General features: G+C 44.9%; 1 pseudogene across 1 annotated transcript in view; it reads right to left on the bottom strand.

The window, feature by feature from the left end:
• Positions 1 to 4,016: 4,016 nt before the first annotated feature.
• LOC311119378 (E3 ubiquitin-protein ligase pellino homolog 1-like) overlaps positions 4,017 to 8,072 on the bottom strand; it is a 15,697-nt pseudogene continuing 11,641 nt past the window's right edge. Inside the window, exon 5 of the transcript XR_014615770.1 lies at positions 4,017 to 7,880. The product of XR_014615770.1 is annotated as an E3 ubiquitin-protein ligase pellino homolog 1-like (transcript). The remainder of the gene's footprint in view (positions 7,881 to 8,072) is intronic.

Below are 8,072 nucleotides of genomic sequence, written 5' to 3' on the forward strand. Positions count from 1 at the left end.
TGGGACATCAAGCTACTGGCCTTTCCTTCTGGTTACGTAGGCCCTATTTGACATTTTTTCAAATAGTATTTGAAACCACCCAGTTTTTGTTTGCTACGTTACCTGACGGTTTGTACTCAACAACACATTTATCCTATACAGTGCAAACCGTTCAACAGTCTTCGAGGTATGTTTGCGCCCCCCCCCCCCCCCCCCCCCCCCCCCCCGTTAGGTGGGTGTGGCCTGTTAAATACAGGTGTGACCGTTTTGAAATCGCAAAAGTTGCGCAGCATCATCACAATTTCCTTGAACTGTTTGTTCAGAACAGCACCGTTTCAGTTTAATCAAATGTTGCACACTATTGAGTCCTGCCTAACAAGATCCATGTCTACAGTGCACATTCTGCAGAAATCTATTTCCACCCTGACGACTCAAGGTCTTTGAGAATCTCCCCAGGCTGAAGGCAATTATACTGCAGTCACAAGGTAATGCAGAGCTAGTGATCCAGTAAACGTACACTGTTAATGGCCTAAGCAGAGGCAGGAGTAGGGGGGTGTGTGTCCTAAGCAAGAGAATGAGTGTGTGTGTGTGTGTGTGTGTGTGTGTGCAGAGTCCTGGGAACTGGCATAAAGATAAGCACTGGTCAGTGGAAATAAGGCCTGCCCAAGCGAGTGGACAAGCAGTTGGTCAGCGAAAACACAAACAGTATTTAGTGCTTTAAACAAGTCTACTTCAGATGGGGAAGGTGTGTGAGTTCACGTGTCATTTCAGAGTACATGACTGTGATCAGATACTGTGTACTGTGACACACAACACAGGTGTACTTACACACACACACACACACACAGTTTATCTACAAGGTGAGAATAATCTTATAAACTACACAGCCCCATCATGTAGGAGGGAATACAGCAGGGTGGATGGTTGTCCAGGTTTTTCTTCTACCATGTCTTTTATTTAATTTTTAATTAATTAATTAACCCCCCTTTTATTGTAGAAATCAACAAACAGTTATAAAACACACAGAATGCTCCTCTCCTCTCTCTTAGTACACCAGATGTGCTTCGTCTGTAGATGTTAGTTATGTTGACTAACAATAATAATTACATACAGTGTACAAAACATGAAGAACACCTTCCTAATATTGAGTTGCACCCCCTTATGCCCTCAGAACAGCCTCAGTTCGTCGGGACATGGACTCTACAAGGTGTCGAAAGCGTTCCACAGGGATGCTGGTCCACGTTGACTCCAATGTTTCCCACAGTTGTGTCAAGTTGGCTGGATGTCCTTTGGGTGGTGGACCATTCTTGATACACACAGGAAACTGTTGAGCGTGAAAATTTAGCCATTTAGCAGACGCTTTTATCCAAAGCGACTTACAGTCATGCGTGCATACATTTTTGTGTATGGGTGGTCCCGGGGATCGAACCCACTACCTTGGCGTTACAAGCGCCGTGCTCTACCAGCTGAGCTACAGTATCTGGTGTGACCACCATTTGCCTCATGCAGCAAGACACATCTCCTTCGCATAGAGTTGATCAGGCTGTTGATTGTGGCCTGTGGAATGTTGTCCCACTCCTCTTCACTGGCTGTGTGAATTTGCTGGATATTGGTGGAAACTGGAACACGCTGTCGTACACGTTGATCCAGAGCTTCCCAAACATGCTCGGTGGGTGACATGTCTTGTGAGTATGTAGGCCATGGAAGAACTGGGACATTTTCAGCTTCCAGGAATTGTGTACAGATCCTTGCAGCATGGGGCCATGCATTATCATCTGTTCACAACGTTGACATCAGCAAACCACTCGCCCACATGACGCCATACACCTGCGGTTGTGAGGCTGGTTGGACATTGCCAAATTCTCTAAAACGATGTTGGAGGCAGCTTATGGTACAGAAATGAACATAAAATTCTCTGGCAACAGCTCTGGTGGACATTCCTGCAGTCAGCATGCCAATTGAACGCTCCCTCATAACTTGAGACATCTGTGGCATTGTGTTGTGTGACAAAACTGCACATTTTAGTGGCCTTTTATTGTCCCCAGCACAAGGTGCACCTGTGTAATGATCATGCTGTTTAATCAACTTCTTGATATGCCACACCTGTCAGGTGGATGGATTATCTTGGCAAAGGAGAAATGCTCACTTACAGGGATGTAAACAAATTTGTGCACAGAATTTTAGAGAAATAAGCTTTTTGTGCGTATGGAACATTTCTGGGATCTTTTATTTCAGCTCATGAAACACAGGACTAACACTTTACACGTTGCATTTATATTTTGTTCAATGTATCACAGATATAACAGATACCCTGCTGATCATCTATCAGACAGATAACAGATCACAAATCAAAGCAGAGGTCCCATTCTTCTCCAGTGAGACAGAATCAAAGCAGAGGTCCCATTCCTCGCCAGTGAGAGAATCAAAGCAGAGGTCGCATCCCTGTCCAGAGAGACTGAACAGTTGGGACTCTAGATGCGTTCTCCTGATCTCTGATAGATTCCAGACAGACACTACTGACCTGTTGTGTGCTACATAGTCATTTTTAAAGAGAGAGAAAATCACAGCCCTATATCCCACTTAGACATCCCACACAAAAACAAAACACACCTGCCTGATCACACACACACTTGCCACCTAAAAATGTCACCCACTCCTGAATGCTTAGCTTTCACTCCTGACGTGTGTAGAAGACTAGTTCTTTGTGATTGGCTTGTGTGTAGAAGACTAGTTCTTTGTGATTGGCTTGCGATAGAGGGACATCCCAAATGCTACCCTACTCCCTATATAGTGCACTACTTTAGACCAGGGCCCATTGTGCTCTGGTCTAAAGTAGTGCATTACAAAGGGAATAGGGTGCCATTTGGGACACAACCAGAGCTTGTGACTGCCGAAGGGACAAACTGCACGATGTGCAAAAACATTACAGTAACAATAAATGAATATGCCACATTTAATAACTCTGCAACAGCACTTTCTCTCTGGTCTGCAGTCTGATAGGAGAGTGTGTGTTTCAATAATAAACACTAACCACTAAACCAACAGGGATATGATATGCGTCAGCAGCACATTAATGTCGCTTGACTTCTGTATTTTACACCACTGATAAAGGGGTGTGATATTCTAGGATTGGTAATAGTAATAATAGAACATGTTCATTGTTTTTGTACAGCAGCATGTTAGATTCACCGTGGAGAATAGACACGCATAGACATGCATAGACACAGAGAGAAACAGAGTTTTTTGGGTCTCAGCCCCTACACTCGGATCAAAGTGAAGAAACTCTGATCTGGACTAATTCAAAAGGATCTCTCTCCTGCCATCTCCATCAGATTAAATCACCAACAACCCTCCTCTCACACACACAGACACACATTCATTACAGAGAACCCTCCTCAAACAGTTCCACACACCCTGACATCACAAGACACTGGCATCCACTCTAACACACACACACACACACACACACACACACACACACACACACACATAACCTTGGCAGCAGCTCTGACAAACAGGGGCTTCAGTAGTATCTTTATGGCCTCTGGAGCAGCTCTGACAGGACGAAGGCTTCCTCTCTGGAGCAGCTCTGACAGGACGGAGGCTTCCTCTCTGGAGCAGCTCTGACAGGACGGAGGCTTCCTCTCTGGAGCAGCTCTGACAGGACGGAGGGAGGAAAGAAAAGAGGTAGAAATTAAGGGAGGAAAAGACGTAGATGTCAGAACTCATCCGGGGTGAGAGCGGTCCTGGTTCTCACAGACAAGTTGAATAAAGTTGAACGAACTTGTTAATCTCAGAAACCCAGAACTACTAAAATCGTGCATAATTGCGTCAAAATGTTACGTGCGTCTGTCCAGAAGAGATTATGAACTTGTTAATGGAGAGAGAGAGAGCGAGAGACAGACAGAGAGGCGCTCTAGTATCACGTGACTATGAAATAACACAGAGCATTTCAACCACAAGAGGACATCAGAGTTGAGCTAACCTTAATGGCAACACTTGAGTGGCAATACAAATGTAAATACAATACCATGGTGTAAAATGTGTCATGTTTTAAACTTTATTGTTTAAAGTCGGTACAAAAACTGTTAAATCAGAAAACATTCTCAGCTTTTGCCTTAAAGCATCAGAAAGCCTCCAGACAGAATAGATAGTCTAGCTCTGGTCCAGGGTGTTACTGCTCAGCCTTCCTTCACTAAACGCCCTGGACCAGAGCTAGAGAGAGGGGTAGCGTAGAGAAACAGAGGAGAGACACCATGCAGACAGTAGACACAGACAGACATTGGCTCTGTCCAAAATGGCACCCTATTCCCTATATAGTAGGGCTGGGCGATATGGACAAAAATCCATCTTGCGATAAATTGCCTTAATTAATGCGATAATGATAAATAGAACGATATGTTTACATCATTAATCTGCACCACAGTTTATATTATAATCCTTTAAACTACTACTACTAGTTTAGTGGTTGTAGCTGGAAATGGCCCCATTAACAATCACCCATATTAGCAAACTTATTTCATTTCAAACTTCACATTTCTCTAGTATAGGCTACTGCCTGCGATAAGTGATCGGTGGTGATCGGTATTGCCGGTGTCGATAATTAACGGTGGTGATCGGTATTGCCGGTGTCGATAATTAACGGTGGTGATCGGTATTGCCGGTGTCGATAATTAACGGCGGTGATCGGTATTGCCGGTGTCGATAATTAACGGTGGTGATCGGTATTGCCGGTGTCGATAATTAACGGGTGATCGGTATTGCCGGTGTCGATAATTAACGGTGGTGATCGGTATTGCCGGTGTCGATAATTAACGGCGGTGATCGGTATTGCCGGTGTCGATAATTAACGGCGGTGATCGGTATTGCCGGTGTCGATAATTAACGGTGGTGATCGGTATTGCCGGTGTCGATAATTAACGGTGGTGATCGGTATTGCCGGTGTCGATAATTAACGGTGGTGATCGGTATTGCCGGTGTCGATAATTAACGGTTGAACATCCCAGCTGTACTATATAGTGCACTACTATTGACCAGAGCCCTATGAAGGGAACAGGGTGCCATTAGGGACGACCAGAGAGTAGAGCCCTATGAAGGGAACAGGGTGCCATTAGGGACGACCAGAGAGTAGAGCCCTATGAAGGGAACAGGGTGCCATTAGGGACGACCAGAGAGTAGAGCCCTATGAAGGGAACAGGGTGCCATTAGGGACGACCAGAGAGTAGAGCCCTTGCTTGCACACTTTCCCCAATAAGAGGAACACAGTGCCTTTGACAAGTCCACAGAACATCTGACAGACAAGACGGTAAGCCTAATATACAGCCTACACAACATTGTGATCCTGCGTAATTACAAATTGCGGGGCTGAACACGTTTGCATATTTTTTGCTAAAACAATAACCCCGAACAGCCATTTGGCTCGGCTTGTGTTGTGTACTTGAGTAGAGTATAAAGATGAGGCTTTAGACAGTGGGGTTGTTGAAGACAAGACAAGACAGACAGACAGCGACCTTTAGCTACCGATGAGGTATCCTCTGAAGTCCGTTGCAAGGAGAGTGTCTGTTTAGATGTCTATGGGCCAGACAGGGAGGTGTGTGTGTGTCAATAGGGCTGACAGGTGTGTGTGTGTGTGAGATACAGGTGTGTGTGTGTGTGAGAGACAGGTGTGTGTGTGTGTGTCAATAGGGCTGACAGGTGTGTGTGTGTGAGAGACAGGTGTGTGTGTGTGAGAGACAGGTGTGTGTGTGTGTGTGAGAGACAGGTGTGTGTGTGAGAACAGACATGTGTGTGTGTGTCCATCTATAGGTCAGACAGGGGTGTGTGTCTCCTCCCTGAGGTGAGTATCTGTCAGATTCAGAGAGCAGTGGAGATCCCTCTGTGTACAATACAGCACATACGAACACACGTTATGTTCTTCTTTCCTCGTGGAGACCTCAAATTAATTTCCATTCAAAATCCTATTTTCCCCCAACCCCTAACCCAACCTTAAACTTAACACCTGAGCTTAAAATAGCCTTTGTCTTCATGGGGATGTGGGAAATGTCCCCACGAGGGAGAATTGTCCTTGTTTTACTATCCTTGTGGGGACTTTGGGGGATTTCAGGTCCAAACAAGGACTGAAGAATCACACTAAATACTGTTACACAAAATACACATTCATACAGTAAATACATGATACAGTACTATTCATACACACTCATACAGTAAATACATGATACAGTACTATTCATACACATCATTTATACTGTGTAATGCCCCCCCCCCACAACATTCTGAACTGATTTTCTGAAGGTTGAAGTTTAGGACTACATTTTCCACTGAGGTATTTTGACCATATAAATACTGTTTCATTCAGAATTATCGTGAAGCCTAGATACTTAAGAAGAGAATGACATTCAACATTTATACATTAGAAATAATTAAATGACCGGTCTGTCTTTACACAGGCAACAGTGTGTGTGTGTGTGTTCACTCGTACAAAACTCCAGACAGAAATCACATAGCTGTCAATCTATCTAACCAATCAGAGCAGAGTATCAGAACATACACACAGGCTCTAACTCAACACGTGCGGAAGCACAACCATTTGCTCACACACCTCTCCAACGACTAAATCACATCAGTTTGGGCTTGTTTGGTTTCTAGGCCTGTGCTTCGAAGGGAGAAGACGGTCATAAAAGGATGTCTGACATACAGACTCACTCATGGGACTACAAATCCCAAGTTGCTCGCATTAGCAGGAAGTCTCCGTCCAAATCTATTGCTTCAAATGTGAAAGGTCATGGCAACGCCTTGTGGAAAAAACGGAACAGTTATAACACTGTGTAGGTTGGAGTTGCCCCTAGACGCTGATCTGGAGTCAGTTTCACATTTTCCCCACTAATGGTTAAGGTTACAAGCGTTTCTCATTGGACCAACTCAGGTAGGTCCCTTCCTGTTTGCTTCCGTTGAGCTCCTAGTGAATACGACCCTTGAACTTGAAATCTGCTATTATTCTACTCTAATAGCACAATAAAAATGTTACAGTATTGAAGTGAGGCATCTTTGACCAAGAAGAGTAAAGCAGTAGAACTAATGTAGTTTGTCTTCTTTTTGGAGTTGAGTTATTATGAGGTCTGGGCATAAGTCTTAAAGCTGAATACGGATGGATATTGCAACAAACGAGAATAAAACCATATGTGGTCATATGTTAGTACAATAGATAAATAATGTTTACAGTTCTTTCAGAAAACTAAATCATATCACCCAGTAGTGTGTTTGTTTGCTTGTTTCTTTTTTGTCTTGTTTCACATGAAAATATAGAAATCTTTGTTTTCATTCCCATTAAAAAAACAACAATAGAAAGGCCAGTTAAAAACACAGAGAGACAAACAGAAACGGAGAGAATAGTCCAGAAAATCCCCCCACAATCCCAGGGAGTTGGAAGTTATAAGATTCCGTTATAAGCATCGTTCCTTAGCGACCAATATAAAAGTAGTTCCGACCAAGGACAAATAGTCCCCCTAGTCGAGTGGGCCCTGGAAGATGAGTCTAACGTATCCTTGCTCGCCGCTCAGTTGCTGGGCGCAGAACGGACAGGAGGCGTGGAAGGTGTGTGTTCCGTGCGGCAGCGGGATCTGACTCCAGAACACTGCCGTCTTTTCAGAACACACGTGACCACACGGTGAGAAGGCGTGGGTGGGAGGAGCCGTGTCCAGATAGAAGCTTGCCTCGCAGCCCAACCAGAGGGGAACGTACGGCCCCCTGGCTCGGCACATGGGGCACTCTCTGCTCCGGCCCTGCTCCCTCTCCTCCTGGTCCCGGTCCAGCCTGTCTCTGTCCCGGTGGCTCCCCCAGTTGTGGTATCCATGGACGTGGCCACACTGGAGATACACCCACGGCTGCTTCTCATCTGGGGTGTCCTACAGTAGATTAGATACATTGTAAGTATCCCATAAGGGGAGAATGGAATAGTCACCAGCAAGACGCAGCAACAACAAACACAGAAACACCCTGCTGCCTTCTCTGCACTACAACTAGTCTTCTCTGCACTACAACTGGTCTTCTCTGCACTACAACTGGTCTTCTCTGCACTACAACTAGTCTTCTCTGCA

The sequence above is a fragment of the Coregonus lavaretus genome, assembly GCF_964263955.1.
Source record: "Coregonus lavaretus genome assembly, contig: HAP1_SCAFFOLD_3715, whole genome shotgun sequence".
Classification (NCBI taxonomy): Eukaryota; Metazoa; Chordata; class Actinopteri; order Salmoniformes; family Salmonidae; genus Coregonus; species Coregonus lavaretus.